The 21805-nt window shown below is 45.1% G+C and overlaps 1 protein-coding gene across 1 annotated transcript in view; it reads left to right on the top strand.

Annotated features, from left to right (window-relative positions):
• Window positions 1-21805, top strand: part of Stk32b (serine/threonine kinase 32B) — a 270329-nt gene that overhangs the window by 109665 nt on the left and 138859 nt on the right. The window lies entirely within an intron of this gene.

Below are 21805 nucleotides of genomic sequence, written 5' to 3'. Positions count from 1 at the left end.
GACAGCAGATGCTGGCGTGGATGTGGAGAAAGAGGAACACTCCTCCATTGTTGGTGGGATTGCAGGCTTGTACAAGCACTCTGGAAATCAGTCTGGCGGTTCCTCAGAAAATTGGACATAGTACTACCGGAGGATCCAGCAATACCTCTCCTGGGCATATATCCAGAAGATGCCCCAACTGGTAAGAAGGACACATGCTCCACTGTGTTCATAGCAGCCTTATTTATAATAGCCAGAAGCTGGAAAGAACCCAGATGCCCCTCAACAGAGGCCAGGGCCAAAAAGGGGGAGTGGGTGGGTAGGGGAGTGGGGGTGGGTGGGTATGGGGGACTTTTGGTATAGCATTGGAAATGTAAATGAGCTAAATACCTAATAAAAAATGGAAAAAAAAGAAAATGAAATTATCAAATCTGTATGCAAATAGATGAATTTTAAAATATTTTTTCAAGCTAATGGATACCTAATTGATTCCATTTCCAATTTCTTGCTATTGTGCACAGAACAGTTTTGAACATAGATCAGTATTCTTTAGGTATATGCCCATTAGTAGTACAGCTGTGTCATATGGTAGTTGTTCTTCCACCTTTTTGGGAAACTTTCAGACTGATTTCTAAAGCATCTACATTAGTTTCTACCTGCTGCCTTTGGATTCAGTTTGGTTTTGTTTTTTGCAAGACCTTAAGGTGCATCATTAAGTTATTTATTTGAATTCCACTTGTTTTATGTAGATACTTGAGTCTATAAACTTTACTCTCAGGACTGATTTGATTGTGTCCAATCGATTTTGATATATTGTGTTCTTAATTTAAATTTTTATTTCCTTGTTTATTTCTTCATTGACCAATTTACCATTCAGTAATGTGCTATTTAATCTTCATGAGTTTGTATTCTTTCTGTAGTTTCTCTTGGTGTTGATATCTTTTGATATTCCATTATAGTCAGATAGAATACAGGAAGTTATATTTTTCCTATGTTGAGACTTTCCTTGAATCCAAGCAAATGGTCTAATTCAAATAAAGTTCTATGGACTTCTTAGAAAACCACGTATTTTTTAGAGTTGGGGTGGAATAGTCTCTAGATAGCTGTTAGGTCCATTTGATTTCTAACATCATTTAACTCCAGTGTTTCTCTATTTAGTTTTTATCTGAATGACCTGTCTATAGGTGAGTGGGGTGTTGAAATCACCCACTATTATTGTCTTGTGTTAATATGTGGCTTTATGTAGTATGTTTTGTGATATTTGATGTACATGTGTTTGATATGTTTATATTTAGTATCTTCTTGCTAGATTGTCACCTTAATGACCATGAAGCAATCTTCTTTTCTCTTCAGAAAAGTTTTGATATGAAAGCTATTGTGTCAGATACCAGAATAACTATGCATTCTTGTTTTGTTTTGTTTTGTTTTTTTTAGCTCCATTCAATTGAAATATTTTTCCATCTTTTCACTCTAAGGTAGTATCTGTGTTTGACAGTGAGATGTGTTTCTTAAGGTCAGCAAAAAAGTTGGACTCTGTTTTCTAATCCAGTCTACTAGTCTGTGTTTTTTTTAAATTGGGGTTTTGAGAGCATTGATATACAGAGTTATAATAGTTCTTATCTTGATATTAGCTTGTGGAATTTTCTTAGACCTTTTTGGTTAACTATCCTGATATTACATACTTTCCTCTGTGGATTCTTGGGTGTATTCATTCTTTTCTTCAGTCTAAAGTATTTGTTCCAGTATGCCCCAATAGAAATAGCTTAGTGGTCATTAACTCTTTTGTCATACTAATTCGACAGTTCTAATCTACAGTGTCCTTGGTTATTCCTTTCTCAAGTTTGTGACAGTGGCAAAGCTAGCAATGGTTTGTGGTAAAATATATTCTCTTATCATCATGCCCACCAAAGAGAAACAAAGAGTAAATAAATAAACTTTGTCTTACCAACATAACAATGATTACCTTTCCTCTGGACAATGGTGACTGGTGGCCTGACAGAGGATTTCAGTGTATGGAATGCTTGAGAAGGGTGCATATCATTGAGAAGTCCCATCATGAGTTGTCCACACTCCAAATATGTGTGTGTGTAGGTGCTGCGGGGAAGAAAGTATCTGGAGAACATTTGAACTCTGACCAATTTGTACTGCTCATCATGAACCTACTTCTGCTATGACAAGATGCTGTCTGCCAGAGCCACTCTACGCTCATGGGAAAAGACACACACCAGCAAAGGGGCCTGATGCCGAGACTGAGGGATGGGATTGAGGACCTGGCCTGGAATTACCATCTCATCATTTCTTTGGTCTCTGTAGACCATTGTGTGCCCGCCCCTTAATTCTCCTTGTTTTCTTCCTTCTACTCTGTTCAAGATGCTACTCCAGAGATGATTCTTTCTTGACCCAGGTGACTCTAAACTGCTTGGGAGCTTTCAGACATTTAGTCTTGTTAGGTTTGACCCATCATGCCTTGTGATCATTGGGCACCTTCTGTTTATGTGAATAGAACTTATTGGCAACACAAACACAGCCATTCACAGTGTCCTGGGGATGGTGTTTTAGTGCTGCAGTGGCTGGCAGGGTCATTGTGTTGGGAAAACACAACTCTCCTATCACCTGATTCCAGCTTAAGCTAGAGCAGGAGAGAAATAGGCCTTCAGTCTGTCTTCCCAGAGGAAAGTTCCTGAGGAAGGCTACCTAGAAGAAGATATGAGACTGTCTGGTAAAGTGAAGGAAGGGTCTTCATCAGCAGAGAGGACTGTGGCCAATTTGTGCTGCACACCATGAAGTTCAGTCAGGGAGACAGGAGGCATGAATCAGCATTGTCTCTCTTCTGAACACATCTGCCTTCCTTTCTCTTATTTCATCCCCACTTCTTTCTCTATCCATATGTTCCCAGTTTTGGACAGAGTCACATCCAAATAAACCCACTGTAAGTTGAAAAGATTCTGAGTCAAAATATGTCAAAGACAAGCATATTGTGATGGTCCCAGCACCACTGGCCAGTGAAGTACTTCTAGACCTATTAAGAATTCTAGGCAAGAAAAGGGAGATGGTCCAGTTAAGACCTTACTGATGGCTCCACATGGAAACTGTGTTTGGAAACTTAAATGTCCCCAGAGGCTCACATATTCAAGGTTTGATCCCTGGGTGATGGTGCCATCAGGAAGGTATGGAACCTCTAGGAGGTAGAGCCTAGTATGAGGAAGTTGCACTAATGGAAGCATGTCCTTGAAGGAAATTGTGGGAGCACCTTCTCTTTTTATCTCATCTTCCTCTCTCCCCCTCCCTCCAGTCCAGCAAAGGACAAGCGGCTCTGCCCTTCCATGAGCTTCCCATCATGATTCTCTGTCTCCATACTGTTCCAAAGCAGAAGGGACATGCAACTGTGAACAGAGAGCTCGAAAATTGAGTCAGGATATCTTCCTTTCTTTCAAGTTGTCTTAAGTATTTTTTTCCTTAGCTAAAGAAAACTGATTAGCACTTTGGTAGGCGGAAGATGGGAGATTGTAATTGTGTATTGATTTTACCCCAATCCTCTGTGGTAAATATGATAGTTCAGACTGGTGTCAGTTAGTGGATGTCCATCATTTCTCCTAGTTAACCTGAGGTTTTTAGGAGCCATTTTCTCTCCTCAGTGAGACCTACCTTAGGACCTCCAGGAGAAAGTTATACCTTCCAAGTCTTCCCCAGCAGGTACTGTGCCCTTTCAGCCATTTCTCCAGTACAGTTCATTCTCCCCTGCTCCATCCCGTTCACTGCTATTGCTCCTTCTGTGTGTGAGAGATGCAGAAGAGGGATGCTGCTCTGGGCCAGGTCCAGATGGATACAAGGAGAGGAGTGGGACTTCTTTCCAGCATTTTCAAGGGCACGGTCCCTGAATGCAGAGAAGGATTTAGGTCAGATGCCTGCATGTCTTGAGGCTGACTGCCTACATTGGATGTAGCAGCACAGTTCCTAGAAGGCTTAAGTCATGCATCATTCAAGTGCCTCTGTTGGAAATTAGAATGTCAGTATCACACCCACAGCTTGGCATGTATGCAGCACAGCCATTCCCCCCAAAGTAGCATTGGGCTGCCACTGTATCTTTACATCACAGGCCAGGTCTCCAGCTTATGTATGTAAGTGCAGGCTCCCTAAGTGCATTAGAAAAAAAAAACTGGAACACAGTCAGGGCCACTCAAAGCTCAGGGACTGGGATATCTTTCTAAGCTGTGGGCTCTGGAGCACCAAGGATGAGGCCAGGTTCAGTGACACAGATCAACAATGCAGGCACTGGCTACCTGATCACTCTACATGAGTCATTCTTTGCAAGATGGGGGCAAGCTCTAAGCTGTTCTCAAGGCCACATCAGCCTGGACCTCAGTTTATCCATCTGTTAAATAGACATAACACACTGGCACTGTCAGGCACGGGTCACTGTGGAGATTAATTAATAGTGCATATTAGGAACTCCATTAGCACACAAGCCTTACAGGGTAGTAGCTGTCCACAGCCATTCTCAGCAGCATGCAGTGAACTCACTGAGGGGCTAACTGTGGAGTCCAGGGACCTGCAATTGGAAGACTTATGCTGTCACTTGGCCTCAGGCAATTCATCTCTCCCAGGCTGTTGAGTATTTAGATCTTTCATAATGTCAGATGCAAAGTGATTGCCAACAGAAGCATTTCCATCACCCAGAAATGATAGCAGATGAATTGCAGAGCCTCCTTCCATAGGCAGGGGAAAGCTTCAGCAGACACAGGCAAAGTACCCCATGTCACATCACCAATGAACCAGGTGTTAGCCTGGGGGCTGCTACCTCCAAAGTCCTGAGAGTTCTGTGGGATTCAGACAAGATCTGAATCCTGCCAAGTGTCTGCTATGGGGATTGGAACATAGTGGATCCAAATTATAGCGAAGCACTTTGAGTCTCTATTGCATTTTATTTTGTGCTCATGCGTGTATGGGGGCATTACAGGTCATGGCAGGTATGCAGAGGTCAGAGGACAATGTGCAGGAGTTAGCTTTCTCCTACTGCACAGGTCCCAGGGATCCAGCTGAACTTGTCAGGCTTGGCAACAAGCCCCTTTACTTGCTGAGCCATCTTGCAGGTCCAGAAGCAACACTTAGATCCATGTGATTGTCCCAGCAGCATCTTAGCCTCCTCATCTCTCTCCATCTTCTCCTCCTCATTTCCTTACATACATGTAATCATATACATGTGCTTATTATGTAGAAGATTACATATGAAGATAACTATGAACTATAAATTTGCTTTGTATAAATATGTCATAGATTGTTGTGAGCAGCAGTCACCCCCTTGAGCTCCGATGCACTGGAGCCTCCTTTTCCTGTCTGGGTGTGTTTGGGTCCTTGCCCAGATTTCTCCTCTTCCTCCTCCTCCTCACACCCTTCCCTCCTCCTCCTCTTTCTCCTCCTCCTCCTCCTCCTCTTCCTCCTCCCCCTTCCCTCTTCCCTCTCCTCCTCCTCTCTTTCCTCCGTATTCTCTAGGGAACGACATTCTACCCACATCTATAAAATTATTCTCTTCATTTCCATTTATGAATGAGAACATGTTGTGTCTACCTTTCTGTGCCTGGTGTATTTCACATCTATTTAACCATAAAGTACAGGCATTCATGCTTTCTTATGGCTATGCAATACTCCACTATGCATATATACTTTTCCCATTTCTACTCTTCTGTTGATGGGAGTCTAGGCTGAGTCTACACCATGGCTATTTTGGACAGTCAAGTCAACATGGGTAGCGGGATCCTGCCTGCTGGCCTTTGCTCTTGTGTTAATTCATTCTGGGAGGGAGGCCTCCTCTGTTCCCAGGAGACAAAGCAAAACAGTGTTGTTTCACAAGCTTGTTCATTGACACAGAAATCACACCTGCATTAAACCTCTACAGTGCCCCAGCGGCAAGCTGCTCTGACAGTTGAGTGAATGGGCCTTTACCCTTTGTGCATCAACTGCTGTTGATGGGCATTTGACAAACTGTTCCAGTTGATGGGTGTTTGACAAACTGTTCCAGTGCCATCATAACCTCTGGGTTTGCTACTGTCTCCTTTAGAGGTGATGAGAATTGACTGACATCCAGGTAAGAATAATCTCTCAGCTCTGCTGGGTGGGCACAGGGACTATAGTGGAGTGTGGCATAGGTGGCCCTAGTTATTGTCATCATCACCTGCTGCCATGGAGGACACATCAGACTTTGGGTGCTGATTCTGCTGTACACTGGGTGTTATCTGGGAAACCCACAGCTAGTACCTATTAGATATTATTATTATTATTATTATTATTATTATTATTATTGTGAACATTTCACATGGAGAAAGGGAAGCACTGGGTGCATACCAACATTCCCAATATGAGTTGACTACTGAGGGAGAGAGCCAGACTATTCTGTTGCAGCAGTGCTCATGGGTGAAAGTTCTCAAAGCAAATGGTTTCTGAGAGCCCCTGGCCTTTCTAAGGTCTTTGTAAAGAGTTTTGGGTGATAGTAGCCATGCAGCAAGTTCAGGAAACATCAGCAAGGCCTGGTCCCCTGGGGCACTCTGCAGAAGCCCATACTGGCTACCTAACCAGAGCTAATGAGCACCCTGGAGTCTCACTCTCTACATCCAGTTCAGTGGTCATACCAACCTTCCAATTTTGATATCTGGCCAAAGGTCACCAGGCACTCTCCTTCATGTCTGTCATTGCCCCCTTACAAGTGTGATGTAATTGGAAGCTGCTGTGTTGGCTGAGCGTTGTTGGCACTGTTTATGTCTGAACATAAGCGTGATATTTCCCTTAGGAGGGGTGGATGTAAGTGTTTGTAGTTGGGGGAAGCCTTATGAGAGGCTTGGGCTACAAGAGGAGTTGGCTTCTCAAGACTGTGGCAGAGAGAACTAAGGTTGCAGACAGGTCCTCACCATTCCTCTAACACACCTGTTTCATGTTGACCTGCTTAGTCTGTCTCCATAAAATAGACTCTCTAGGTAAGCCCTGATTGTCATGAGTTGTATGAGACTGCCCCAACTTGAGATACATCCCATGGCTAAGAACCAATCCTTGACACTATTAATGATACTCCATCATGCTTGCATGTCGCGCCCGCTCTCGACCAGCAAGAACGACGCGACCACCAGTCCTTCTAACAGCAGTTTATTCAGTCCTGATTCTTCTTGTTTATATCTCCCCCGAACCCTGGGCCTCTCACTCCTTTTATACTCTCTCTCATCCACGCACCGCAGGCCACGCCCCCTCGCCAGTCACGAGGCTTCAGCTAATCAGGGCAGCAGGGGCAAATCTCCACCAAATTGGATTCACCTGTATCCTGGTACACCTGCGCAGCACTCAAGATGTTTGTGTCTTATATGAGGAAGTCAGGTGCAAGTCATATGACTTAGCTGCAGTCCCTGGCGCCTTTGGGACTGCCGCCACACCCGCTCCCCACACTTGCAGACAGGAGACTAGCATAACTGTCCTCTGAGAGGCTCCACCCAGCAGCTGACCAAAGCAGATGTAGAGACCCACAGCCAAACATTAGATGGAGCTTGGAGAGTCTAGTTGAAGAGTTAAGTGAAAGATTAGGGGACCAAAGGGGAATAGAAACTCCACAGGAAGACTAACAGAGTCAATGAACCTGGACTCTTGGGAGCTCCCAGAGACTGAATCATCAGCCAAAGAGCATCCATGGGCCCGGCCTAGGCTCTTCTGAAAATATGTAGCAGATGTACAGCTTTGGTCTTCAATGGTCTTCATGCCAATCCCCCAAAATTGGAGTGGGGGCTGTCCCTGATTCTGTTGCCTGTGGATCCTGTCCCTTAACTGGGCTGCCTTGTATGGCCTCAGTGGCAAAGGGTATACCCAGTCCTGCAGTGACTTGATATGCCAGGGTGGGTTGGTACCTAAGGGGGACTTCTACTTTTCAGAGAAAAGGTGAGGGGATTGGATGAGGAGTTCTGTCAGGGAGACTGGGAAAAGTTGGGGAGTCTATGATCGAGATGTAAAATGAATAAATAAATGTATATATACATGGAAATATATATATATTTATATTCACATTCTTGCTTTGCTTAAAATGATCAAGAACCTATGATGTCAGTATTAACTGTCAGCTTGATAGAATCTTGAGTCGTTTTAGCAGTGGTCCTGTCTGTGAGGTATTGTCTTACTTGTATGTCTTAATGATATAGGAGATCCATCTCAATTGTGAGCAGGACCATTCTCTGGCTAGTGGACCCAGGATTAAATACAAGGGAGAGAGTAGCCTGAGTATCAGTACTAGTCTCTCTGCTTCTTGGCTGTGAATGTAAGGGGACAAGCAGCATAAAGTTCCCAATGCTGTGATTTCCCCATGATGGACTGTGTGCCCTGCAACTGCGAGCCAAGTAAACCTTTCTCACTTATGTTTCATTTATCAGGGTATTTATCATAGCAACAGAAAAAGAAACTAAGACAGATGCCTTCTGAGAAAGATATGGCCAGGTGATTTCATCAGTGTGCAGACACCACAGAGCTTGGTGGGTACAGGGTGCAGCTCAATCCAGAAGCATGGGGTCTTGTTGCAGCAGAGAGACTCTGTGGGCATGAGAGATAAACAGTGGTTGTCAGCATTATACAACACAGCACAATGTTTGACAACAAACCATTTGGTATGAGAAAGATTCTATTCTAAAACAATGAAGGAAAGCCTAGCATAGCAAAAACCTAACACATGCATTTGTGGCCATTCCCGGTGCTACATGCTATAGACAGCCATGTGGGCTGTGCTCGCACATGCTGACAACACAGTGGACTTTTTCACACCCTCACCACAACCATTCGAGCAGTGTGATACACTGTGCCATCATGAGCTATGACATCACTAGGCATTCAGCACCACTATGATTTATTGGCAGCACTGTCCTGCCTGCGCATCATCACTGTGTAGGTTAGTGGCAGGACACATTGAGGCACTGCTGTGTGTTAGGGCCTCGGTCTTCAGGTCTTCACATCTCAGCTCCTGTAGTTGAGCTACCCCTCCTCCCTGCTTCAGGTTATGGCAAAAGCCAACTAATGGCCTTGTCACTTTCATCCTCAGCTGGTAGCCCATGTCAACTGTACAGCTGCCAGGCAGGGCTTCCAGCAAGCTTCAGTCCAGTCATCTCCTCCTTGTGCAAAAACATCACAATCAAATCTGCATTCCTTTCTGCCAGGATAAGAGACTACTGAACTACACCCCCTCCTCTTTGCCTGCCTCCGCTTAGGTTTCGCTGAGGAATGAAGCCAGAAAGGCTTGTGGGATGTGGGTTGTGTCTCCTCCACAAGTGGGCTCCAATGCACCCATTGATTTAAGGGTTTCAGCCCCTGGAAAAGAAGCCACCTCTTTCAAATCACCATCTCCCCTTTAGGAAGCCCTCCTGTTCCCTGATCCGTGTTGCACCCCACTATCTATGCTTGTGCTGTTTGCTAGTGTTTGAGGAGGTGGTCATCAATATGGGGGCGGACATTAGGCATGAGAGTCATCTTCTGCAGTTTGCAGCTTGTTACTTCTATTTTATGGTAACTTGAAAGAAGGGTTTAGCTTTAATAGAATTCAGAGACTAATCTTTCTCTTCTGAAGTTGCACGTAACTTCTGTTTTGAAAATTGATTTCTAGCTTCAAAGCCTCAGCTAGTATTTCTTCCTGTTCTCTTCTGGCAGTTGGAAACACAGCTCCTCATACTTGATACTCCAATTTAAACAATGTCTGTGCGTGGTAAGTGATGTAGGCTTTTGCCCCCAGTGACATTTTGGTCCAGACTCAGTTTGTTCTTTCTAGAGAACCTTGTAACCAAATATCTATTTATAGTCACTCAAAGACAGAAGGCACCAATCCTTAGGGACAGTCGAGGTCACACACTACTCCCTCCCCTCTGTGCACTGCTCATGTAGTCTGTGTGTCCAGGCCTGCTCTGCAGTGCCACACCTTAATCAGCACAATTTGATAATAACATGAGTATTGTGCTTGTTAGGGTTTTTTGTTTGTTTGTTTGTTTTGCCTTTTTACTTTTTTGGTCAATTTGACACAAACTGGAATCGTCTGGGAAGAAGAACCTTGGGAGAAAAAATGCCTTCATCATTGGAAAAGACTGTGGGTCATTTTCTTGACTAATGATTGATGTGGGAGGGCCCAGCTCACTGTGGACATTGTCACCCCTGGGCTGATGGTCCTGGATGCTATGAGAAAGCAGAGTGAGCAAGCCATGGGGAGGAGTTGGTAAGCAGCATCCCTCCATGGCCTCTACATTAGCTCCTGCCTCCAGGTTCCTGTTTTTTCTTTCTCATGTTGCTTTCTGTCATGGTGTTTATCACAGCAAGAGAAAGCAAACCAGGGCAAGGAAATTTAGGAGAAATGGAAAGTCCCCTGTGAGCCCACGATTACCCAAGCATTAGCTTCCACGCTTTCCCTTATACACACCTTTTTGCGTGTTCAGGACACCGCAGGCACAGGTGTGACTCTGCGTTTCTCCTCCACATTTCCGTGCATAGCATCCAGTATTTCATATTTGCATTTTTATTGTGTGAGAGGTATGGGCAGGATATTAAGGCTCAAAGAGAAAGCAGCATAGCATCTTGGAAGAAATTAAAGTCTTCATATCTCTCAACTGCTCAGTTATATCAGCTTGCTTCTGATGCTAGCTCAGCTGAACGCCACTGGAAAATGTTGGACCATCCACTGGAGGATCCAACACAAAGACACCCAGGAGTGATGGGTACACACAGGGGCTCACATTGATTTTCACTGCTTTTCCTTCTATGGCAGCAAGCTACTTGTTATATGAAGTCACCACTGAACTATCTATTTATTTCAGGAACACATAATGGCACACAAGTCCCACAAGACCTTTCTGCAGTGGGTCAAGAGCTATGAGGACATGGTGTGCATGCTTCTTAGTGAAAGTGAGGGACACATCCTGGCATTTGTGGGGACAGCAGTGTGAGCAGACAGCAGTGAGAGCAGACAGCAGTGTGAGCAGACAGCAGTGTGAGCAGACCTCAGTGTGAGCTGACCTTAGTGTGAGCAGACCTCAGTGTGAGCAGACAGCAGTGTGAGCAGACCTCAGTGTGAGCAGACAGCAGTGTGAGCAGACCTCAGTGTGAGCAGACAGCAGTGTGAGCAGACCTCAGTGTGAGCAGACCTCAGTGTGAGCAGACCTCAGTGTGAGCAGACAGCAGTGTGAGCAGACAGCAGTGTGAGCAGACAGCAGTGTGAGCAGACAGCAGTGTGAGCAGACAGCAGTGTGAGCAGACAGCAGTGAGAGCAGACCACAGTGTGAGCAGACAGCAGTGAGAGCAGACAGCAGTGTGAGCAGTATTACCTAACACAGCTCTTGTGAGGGAGGCACTTGAAAGATTGTAGTCACTTCATTAGATGCTACATTTTTCTCAAATTTGACCATAGGACTTCGCCCGCACTTGTCACCATGTTGTCTATCCAGTGGCTCCAATTAAGAGCATGTGGTTAAGCAACCCACATGCCCAGTCTCCCAGTGACAGGGACCTCTTGTTCTGTCAGTTTCCTGCTTGGATTCAATTGAATTCCTTGGGTCCTTAACAAATTCTTCTGTGCTTGGCTTCTTCAGGGGTAAGGAAGATATAATGAGTTTGTGTTATTTAGTCAACATTAAATGTTGCCCCATGCACTATTTCCCTCTGTGTGTGTCCTACATGGACACACACACACACACACACACACACACACGCATGTAGTATCACCCCTCATCCATCTAATTTCTTTAAGTAAGGATCTTTTGTTATTCATTCGTTTGTTCGTTCATTCATTCATTCACTCACTCATCCATTTATTGAGACAGGGTCTCACTATGTAGCCCTGGCTCACCTGAAGTTTTCTGTGTAGATCAGGCTGACCTTGAACTCAGAACTCACATCGATGCACTTGCTTGCATCTGCTTCTCAAGTGGTCAAATTAAAGGTGTGTACCATCTGACAAGGGTCTTTCATTTTCACCACTGTGCACACTGGGTTACCCATCCCACATGTTTCTGAGGATTCTCTTCTCTCCAGCTCCCATCTCAATGCAGGGATGCTAAGATTACAGATGTGTGCTGCTGGCTTTATATGTTTTGGGGCTCTGAACCAGGTACTAATAACTTCATAGCAACCCTGTTACTCACTGAGCTGCCTCCCCAGGTCCCTGCCATACTTCTGGACACTCCCAGAGCAGGCAGAATTGTAGTGTCTCTGGGAGGCTTAGAGGTGAATGAAAATCTAGAAACAGCTTGCCTTACCTGTCTCAGAAGCCCTTTCTGGGCTTCAAAGCACCATCTAGTAAGAGCTGCCTTCAAGCAGAGTGAGGACCTCCGCAGCCAGTCTCTTATTCCTTGCCACAGGAAAACCCTGCCTGTGCCTAATGCAGAGTCAGTCTGTACAGAATATCTACCAGTTGGTTCTAGATTTTGTGTCAGAGCTGGCAGTGCAGTCATGACTATTAGGTTATGAATGGTGCCATGGTACTATGCATCAGGGGTTTCCAAACTTTGGTGTGTTGCACAACTTCTCCCTCCTATTTAATTGATTTTCTTATTCATTTTACACTCAGATTGCTTTCTTCCCTCTTCCCTCTATCTCCCATCCCCTTCTCCTCTGAGAGAGTGGATCCCCCACACACCCTTATCCTCCAATCCTAGCACATCAAGTCTTTGCAGGGCTAGGTGCATCCTCTCCCACTGAGGCCAGACAAGGCAGCCCAGTTAGGGGAAGGATCCACAGGCAGGCAACAGATTTAGGAAGCTACCATTCCCATTGCTGTGCCATGTCCTACAGGCAGGGCTGGGCTGAGAGCAGAAGCCCTGTGCTTCCTGCAAATCTGGATCCTGCTGGTCTGAGAATCATGCTTCAAGGATTGTTTGTTTATTTTTTTCCAATTTTTATTAGGTATTTACTTCATTTACATTTCAAATGCTATCCCAAAAGTCCCCTATTCCCTCCCCCCACCCCTGCTCCCCTGCCCACCCACTCCCACTTCTTGGCCCTGGTGGTCCCCTGTACTGGGGCATATAAAGTTTGCAAGACCAAGGGGGCCTCTTTTCCCAGTGATGGCCAACTAGGCCATCTTCTGCTACATATGCAGCTAGAGGCACGAGCTCTGGGGTTACTGGTTAGTTCATATTGTTGTTCCACTTGTAGGGTTGCAGACCCCTTCAGCTCCTTGGGTACTTTCTCTAGCTCCTCCACTGGGGGCCCTGTTCAAGGATTGTTTTTAAAGACCAAGAGCCTCATCCTTTTGCCTAACTGAGGAAGTTGGTGAGCCAGGCAGGCCCTTCCTCTCAACAGTTTATAGTTCAGTGAAGCTTCCTGGCCTGAGAATGACAAGGTGGGGTGGTTCTTCTGACAGCAATCAAGGAACTCTGAGACTGTCACAGGGGGAGACCTTCATCTGGCCAGAGAGTCACACTAAGGGGAGCCTCTTTGTAGATGGCTTTGTAGATTTTGAGCTATGGCCTGAAAATTAGATTGGCGTGCCCAAGGTGGCAAAGAGAAAGCAGTGTCAGGAAGAGGGTGAGGTAATGAAGTGGAGATGGATCCCAGAAAGGATGGACACACACCATGGTCCATATAAGAGCATGCACTCAGCCAAAGTGATGGATATACAGAGAGGAGGGGGATGCTGAGAGCTTGCTGGTCCCTTCTGGGTCAGTGGAAGGTTAGTTAGTGTCTCCAGTTTATCAGAAAAACACTAAAACCCTGGAAGAGAGAGAGAGAGAGAGAGAGAGAGAGAGAGAAAGAGAGAGAGAGAGAGAGAGTTAGGCACTGCATCTCTATAGACATTATTGCATATGTGTGTGACACTGACTTAGTAAAGGAGTAGCTGAACCCCAGCAAAGCCAACTCTGCTGTCGTGGAGTCTAGATGCTCAGCTTCCCTGTGGCTGATTATGTAGCTTTGTGAGTTAACACCCAGTGCTGGCCCTCTTACACAGAGCATAATTTTAAATTGATTGGAAGGCATAATTTTACATTCTTCCACACTGATGAGGCAAGATTATGATTGACTGATACAATTTCAGGTTCATAAAGAGAATGCTGACCTCCAGATATGAAATATGTTCAGCTCTCCCCAGGCAGAAGGTCATTCTACATTTTATGAGAAAGGAGATCTGGCATGGGTGGGGGGCAGTGCATATGGCAGAGGAAACCGGGAAGGGGCATGAAGCAAACAAGACATCAACCAGATGTTACTGAAGTGGTGCAGGAGTGAGGCTCCTTGATTACTTTGCTTGAATATTTCAAAGATCAGTGGGGTCTGGGGAGAAAAGGGGCACATGTGTTGGGGAGCATACTGAATAACATATGACTTTAATCACAAGGTTCTGCACTTGTGTTTGTGGAGATTCTTAGGGCTGGACAAATGTCGTAGCTATACAATGTGACTTCCAGGGGTCATCTGACTGATTGCTTTAATAATTTGGAGAAAATAAGATTGCAGCAATAGCTTGACTTAGCTTTTGGCTCCACTTCATAGACACAGGGAAGGGTACATGCCATCCCCTGACAGAAAGGGGAGAGTAGAGACTTATCACTCAGCATAGAGAGAGACAGGAAGAAAGTTGATAACTATGAGTCCTAGATTTGAATGCTGGCCCTTGATTTTACCGAGTCAGTCCTCCAGAGCTCATATGAAATGGCTAGTTGGTCCAGCATCTTGGAATTTTGAAATTTGGGAAATTTCTGTATAAAAAGATCTCAGGTTTTCTAAAAATTCTTCCTAAGAGCTGTTCTCACTGCAACCATTATTAGTTTGCTTTGCTGTGTGCTATATCAGTGTCTCAAGAGACTCATCACTCAGCATGTTGCTTAAATGTATGTGCATATTATTCCAGACACAGTGGCCACCACACACGGAGTTCACATGCTGTCAGCTAACAGCAGCTATGCCCACAGGGAAAAAGGGATCCCACCTCCTCTTGGAGTCGCACCCACGAGACTGGAGTGCATCGTTAATCCACCAAGCTGCTTGGTCATTGAAAATGTTGGTCCCAACCACTGTGTCGGATAGACTGAGGTGTGGAAGGAAGCCCCAAGTCATGTAGGTTTCATGGTGGCTAGTAGATTATGTTTGGAAGAAATGGAGAGAAAGTAGATGGATTTAAGGATGTTCATGTAAATCAATGAATGCATAGGGTAATAATTATGAAGGCTAATCTAAAGGGCCTGAAGGAGCCTCAGCATTTGAGAGCTCCTAAGATAACATAAAACCAAGCCAAGCAACTCAGAAGCCATCAGAGTCAAGGCTCTATATTTTATAGACCCTGAAGTCATCACTCTGCTCCCATGCAGCCATCCATGTATCCATACATCCATACAAGCCCCCATTCTACTCATTTATATATCTATTCATCTTTGAATTCATCCATCTATGCAAACATTCATTCATGGACTCATCTTCCTTGAATCTGGTTTTTTACTTTGTTCAAGGAACCGACAGATAATAATCCCAGGAAGACAATGAATAATCAGTAGGTCAGGTACCAGCTGTCTATGAGCCTATGGTTTTCCTGATGATTGGTAAGAAATCCCACAGCGTTGACCCTGGCTGACAATATTGCATTGGCCTGAAAAGGTCAAATAAGGTTTTCTGCTGAAGGTAACTGATGTTTGAGCTGAGTACTGTAACGTGTTAGCAGGTCAGTAAATATTAGTGGACTTAGGAAAGATTTTGTATTTCATTTTCTAGAAATTATTTGCTTACATTACAAACAAGATGGCAGAGTGTGGCTGCTTTTTGTATCTGAGTGGGTGTAAGAAAAGCTTGAATTTCAAGTGGGTGGTTTGCTGATAATGATGAGCTCGCAGACACTAAGCAAGAAATACCAGAAGCCTAACCAAGAACGAGGAAGAAGTGCTGAGAGAAAAATGAGGTTATCTTTGAAAATCAATGTGTTTATACCCAAACGTACTATCCTAGAAAACCTAGAAGACCCCATAGTACAGAGGCATCACTCCGTCTTCCACCCAATATGTCAGGTGTCACATAGAGAACTGCACTCTACTCTCAAGAAAGGATGTGAGGTCAACAAATGAAACCTGCTACAAAAGCAATTCCAACCTGTGCAAACCTTAAAACAGGGATGAGATCTTCCTAAGGTGCCATATTGAATATTGATCTCTCCTAGTACTCACTGTGGGCTGACGATGGATTCAAGAAACATCTATGGACATGGGCCTGTGTGCCATTGACAGAGCAGGTGGTGAATTATGGCAGAAAGGGTGTTCAGCTGCCATCATTGCATAGAGCCAATGAACTTATGGAAAGCTTTCCCAGTGTAAGATGTGGGAGCCCTCTGGTTCCCAAGGAAAAGGACTAGAAAGAAATTCCTGTGGTTATAGAGACAGACATGTGGGAAGGAGCGTTTGGGGTCAGGGCCATGGGTGGGGAATGCCAGCAAACACAGGTAGAGTCCGTGAGAATGGAACTTGTGGTGAAAGTTAGGAGATAATGAAACAAGACTGTGGGCAAGGTCCTCATGGTTCTTTGTGCAGCTGTGCAGAGTGGCTGATATCACCTGCCAGAGTGAGGACCCGCCAGGCACAACGCTCACAGGACTTTATATCTTCATCTAGACACTCACCATGCTGACTGCTAATTTCTTTTTTGTCTGTGTTCCTGGTGCCCCAAGAAGGGAAGTCTCTTGATGTCTCTCCATGCTCTGCTACTTCCTTCCCAGACAGCAGATACTCAGTAAATGTCAGTGGCAAAAGTGCATGGACTTGGTTTTAGAAGGAGCAGTTCTGTATGGAACAACTATGGTTAAAACAGAGGAAACAGATGAGTCAGGTCATGAAGACCGACAGGGAAGAAGAAGAGCAACCCTTGTAAACGAAGCTCCTAAGAAATGTATCTGTGAGACATAGAAGAGAGAGAAATCAGCGTCCACACAAGGGCCTGGGGATAGGGAACATATCTCACAGGGAGAAGGATTAGCAGAGTTACATAATCAGGCAAGTGCTGGAAGAGAGAGAAGATAAAGACAGGTGGGGGAAGACCTGTGATGAAGATGGTAACCATCCATTCATCCACTTCTTCGTTCAACAAATATTGATGGGGTGCCTTTCATGTGTGGACTACACTGGTTGCTTGAGATGCAGTTGGGAGGAACAGGATCATATCTCTGCCCTTGAAAATTCTAAATATATATGGCCTGAACCCTTCCCACAGTTTAGTAAAGACTACAGAGCCTTCCTAGGAGGAATGCTTCTAATTGTATGTCATAAAATAAATTCTGAAGAAGCCTGATTATCTAAAATTCTCTTCAATGAGGTACCCCAGTAATTAATTTATGGCTTAATGACACATAGGGCTTTTAATTGGTATCTTCTACAAGATCTTTTGAATTATTTCTAATTGGTACAAGTTTTAAAAACTCTGTCTTGTTTTCTCTTTTGTAAAATGGATTTATTAATGGCCATGTCTGAAATGAGCTAACGAGGCACAAAGTACACATTGCACCTTGCCTAGACCATAGGCTGCGCTCTATAGAATGGCAGCTATTGTTTCTGATGGCACCTCTTTTACAGATTGGTCTAGAGAGAGATTAGAGAGGCTCACTGAAGAGAGCAGCTGTCTCTCCTGATCACCACGCTGTTCCATAGCACAGCACCTGCTACACAGAGGGGACCAGTAAGGATGGGTTATCCACTACTGCTAATCAGAGCATCCCTGTGGACTTGACTTTCTCATTTTTTTTTTTTTTTTGCACTTCTCTTGAAGATAAGCTGGCTATTTTGTTCTTACAGGTATCATCTTGTATTTTCTTTTCTTTTTTTTTAAATATTTTTTATTACATATTTTCCTCAATTACATTTCCAATGCTATCCCAAAAGTCCCCCATACCCTCCCCCCCGCCACTTCCCTACCCACTCATTCCCATTTTTTTTTTTTTTTTGGCCCTGGCGTTCCCCTGTACTGGGGCATATACAGTTTGCAAGTCCAATGGGCCTCTCTTTCCAGTGATGGCCGACTAGGCCATCTTTTGATACATATGCAGCTAGAGTCAAGAGCTCCGGGGTACTGGTTAGTTCATAATGTTGTTCCACCTATAGGGTTGCAGATCCCTTTAGCTCCTTGGCTACTTTCTCTAGCTCCTCCATTGGGAGCCCTATGATCCATCCAATAGCTGACTGTGAGCATCCACTTCTGTGTTTGCTAGGCCCCGGCATAGTCTCACTAGAGACAGCTACATCTGGGTCCTTTCAACAAAATCTTGCTAGTGTATGCAATGGTGTCAGCGTTTGGAAGCTGATTATGGGATGGATCCCTGGATATGGCAGTCTCTAGATGGTCCATCCTTTCGTCTCAGCTCCAAACTTTGTCTCTGTAACTCCTTCCATGGGTGTTTTGTTCCCAATTCTAAGGAGGGGCATAGTGTCCACACTTCAGTCTTCATTCTTCTTGAGTTTCATGTGTTTAGCAAATTGTATCTTATATCTTGGGTATCCTATAGCCCAAAACCTAGGATACCCAAGATATAAGATACAATTTGCTAAACTCATCTAGTGTTTTCAAAGCACACTCAAATGGTCCTGCTCTTGGAACCTCAGTAATCTAAATGAAATAGATATCTTGCATCTGGACATTCTCATCCGGTGTTTTCCACCCAAATACACATGAAGTACAGATGGTAGTTAAATTAGGACTGTTTTTGTATTCCCAGAATCCTTTAGCCCCATGGTCATTGAATAACTTCAAAATACAGCCTCCAGGTTGACCCGAAAGAATGTGTTAGCAATGCATTTTACTGAGAACTTTATAAAACCCTGTGCCAGGAAACCTTACACTTGGCAATTAAGACAGTCATAAAAATTAAATCAACTGGGGTTCTCTGCTCCCGGAGTGCTCGTGAATCCAGAAAGGCAATAGTCTTGTCCTCCCCACACCTTAGTAGTGGGTCACTTGGATAAGAAGTTCCATCTCTGACAATATTAGTCTTGCCATGTGTGAAATGGCGAGTACATTGCCTGTGGGGTGTGGCTGTCGGTCTGTGCAGAAGCCTCGTGTGCAGCACGTGTAGGCAATGTCACAGTGATCAAAAGTGCCATCGCTTACAACTTTGCAGCCTGGGGATTTTGTTCTCACATGCTGAACAGGAATGGCAGTGACATGCCCACCGACTGTTATGGGAAAAGTCAAAAGAGTCCATTGTAAGTAGCACAATGGAGAGGGAAAGTCTTTAGATCATGAGCCTGGAGAGCACACCAGAATCAACCCAGCAATTTGGTCTCTGTCAAGAGGATTTCAGATAAGCAGACTTCCTTTAGCCTAATGTTAACATCATGACCACCCTTGAGAAGGTGGCATCATAATTTATAGTCATCTAAGTTGATTACATCTCTGGGTAGAGAATTTGTCCTTGAGGGAGTTTTCCCAGCACAGGCTACTCCAGTCTTGTCTGCTAAAAATAGCGTTTTCAGTGTGAACCTTTCGCCCCAGCGGCACTTCAGATACTTAACACAGCCAACACCGTCAGGCACTGTTTGCAATTTCTCTTCAAGGCAAAGCTTCAGGCAGGGGGACAGAGAAGCAACCAGGCATCTAGAAGGGAAGATGGCCTTTTGGTGGCAATGAGAGCAGAGGTCTTGTTCTTGTCACAAACCAGCTCCTCAAAGCACAGGGACTGATGGTGACTTGGGCACCGAGAACACCAGCAGCTGGGGTTGGAAGTAGGATTCACTTCCAGGGAAATGAAGTTGAAAATAATGGAGCAGTGGACTCAGGGTAACTATGATGTGGAGGTGGGTCTGTAGCGTCTTGTTGGTGGACAAAGCAGCCTCCTGGGACAGCTTGGGATAGTCCTTATTTGCAGACATCTCATTATCCCTGAACAATAGTGTGTCTTTTGGTCCTTGTTCCACTATCTCGCCCTTCCAAGTGCCACAGCCTTCTCCTGGCCACTGTCAGATCTGCAGATCCATAGCAGCACCCCCTCCCCCAGGGGGATGAACAGACCTTGTTATTCGGTTGTAAAATTACCTTTTAAAAAACTACCCTGTATGCCTTAAAGTGCGTCTATGGTAAATATTTAGCTAGAAGGTATTTCCAATACCCAGGGCACCCACGCATATGAAGGGAAAAGATCAGAGCCCAGGGCACCTCCAGAGCACCATTCAGACTTGTCTCCCAGGTGGATTCTCCCTTAGCTGTGGGCAGCATAGGTTTGCTCTGTCTGTGTCTGTTTTCTATGGCTTCAGCCACACAGCAGGTGTGAGATATACCTCCAGCATTGTGTTGACAATGTGAGTTGCTGTTTCTGGCTCACTGTCTTCAGCACCATGTGTGTGAGGTTTCTCTAGACTGTTGTGACACCTGGTCTCTGTCATTGCTACATAGTGTCCTCCAGGGATAATATGTCACAACATGTTTATCGGTTGTATAGACCACCTAGTCATCTACAATTTAGGGCTGGTACTTTGAGTTCTGCTAGAAGCACTGGGTGCAAGGCTTTGAGTATAAACACTAATACTGTTGATAGTATGAACCCAGATGTGGGATGTATGAGCCACAGGCATATGCCTATTGAGTCTGAGTAGATGTTGTTGGACAGCTTGCAAAGCAGCTGTCCCAGGCTTGGCTGTCCTCTGCATAGTTTCTCACTGAATGTGCAGCACAGGAAACCCTCTGATGAACTTGGAAAGGAAATTACCTGGAACTTTCTAGAGCCAACCCCCTTGGAAGCTAAGATCATGCAGAATGAGGCTATGTCTACGACACTGGAAAACATGTTGTCTCTCTAGCCCTAGCCATGTGCCCATCCCCATATCTCCTTGAGAAGAGAGATGAAGAAGGGTGGTATTATGAGATTGGCCAGCCTGGTTCAGGCATTTTCCTCCTGCCATGGGAGGGAGGTATTGTGATTGACAGCTGTCTGGGGCACTGTCTGGAACCTCCAGCGTGGACCTGCATGTGAAGATGCCTTGTGAGCAAGAACAACACTGCAGGTGTCGGTTATTAACAACCTGCTTCCACTCCATCCGTCACTATGATGTTTTAACTCAGGAGATTAATACGAATGCGCTCACTTCTTCAATGAGGTCTCCAGATCCAGCTGGATTTAATTGGTGGGGAAGTGAAGGACTGGAAGACGTTTTCTCAGAGGCCTGATCAGAAATACGAAGATAACAGGCTACGGCGAGAGAAAGGCTGTGCCAAGATGGAAAAAAGACATGCATGCAGGAGGTGGAGCTGAGGCTTGCTGAGACTGTATGGCCACTGGGTGCTGTGTGCACATGGGGGTTGGGGGAGCGGGCAGTTGACAGTCCATGTGACTTCATCAGACACTGCCACATAAATAGGTCCCTCTTCCCATGGCTGCCAGTGTGCACTACACACCTTCACTTCCAGGAATGTGTGGGAGGGAGGGATAGTTAGATGAGGTTTTCTGTCAAAGGCCTAATGGCACGGCCCTTTGTTTCCTCTGACTGATCTTTCTAATACCTCCTTGGATCAATAGAATAGAAGAGGAATGGGAGGAGCCAGGTCTACATCCCAGCTGCTCCATGCTTTGCTTCAAGCCTTTGGAGTTTTAGTTAGTTTGAAATGAGAGTTTGGGTTTGCCGATACTTTCATATGCTATGATGATGTGACCTGATGAAAATGTCAGTGATTTCCCTGCAGCTGCCACAACAATTAGAACATACTGGATGTCGTAAAAATTTGGGCCCTTCCGCTCGACTCGAGACTCGAGCCCCGGGCTACCTTGCCAGCAGAGTCTTGCCCAACACCCGCAAGGGTCCACACGGGACTCCCCACGGGACCCTAAGACCTCTGGTGAGTGGATCACAGTGCCTGCCCCAATCCAATCGCGCGGAACTTGAGACTG

This window comes from Mus musculus, chromosome 5 (genome assembly GCF_000001635.26).
Source record: "Mus musculus strain C57BL/6J chromosome 5, GRCm38.p6 C57BL/6J".
Lineage (NCBI taxonomy): Eukaryota > Metazoa > Chordata > Mammalia > Rodentia > Muridae > Mus > Mus musculus.
The sequence above is the reverse complement of the archived record's forward strand: the minus strand, read 5'-3'. Positions and strand labels throughout refer to the sequence as shown.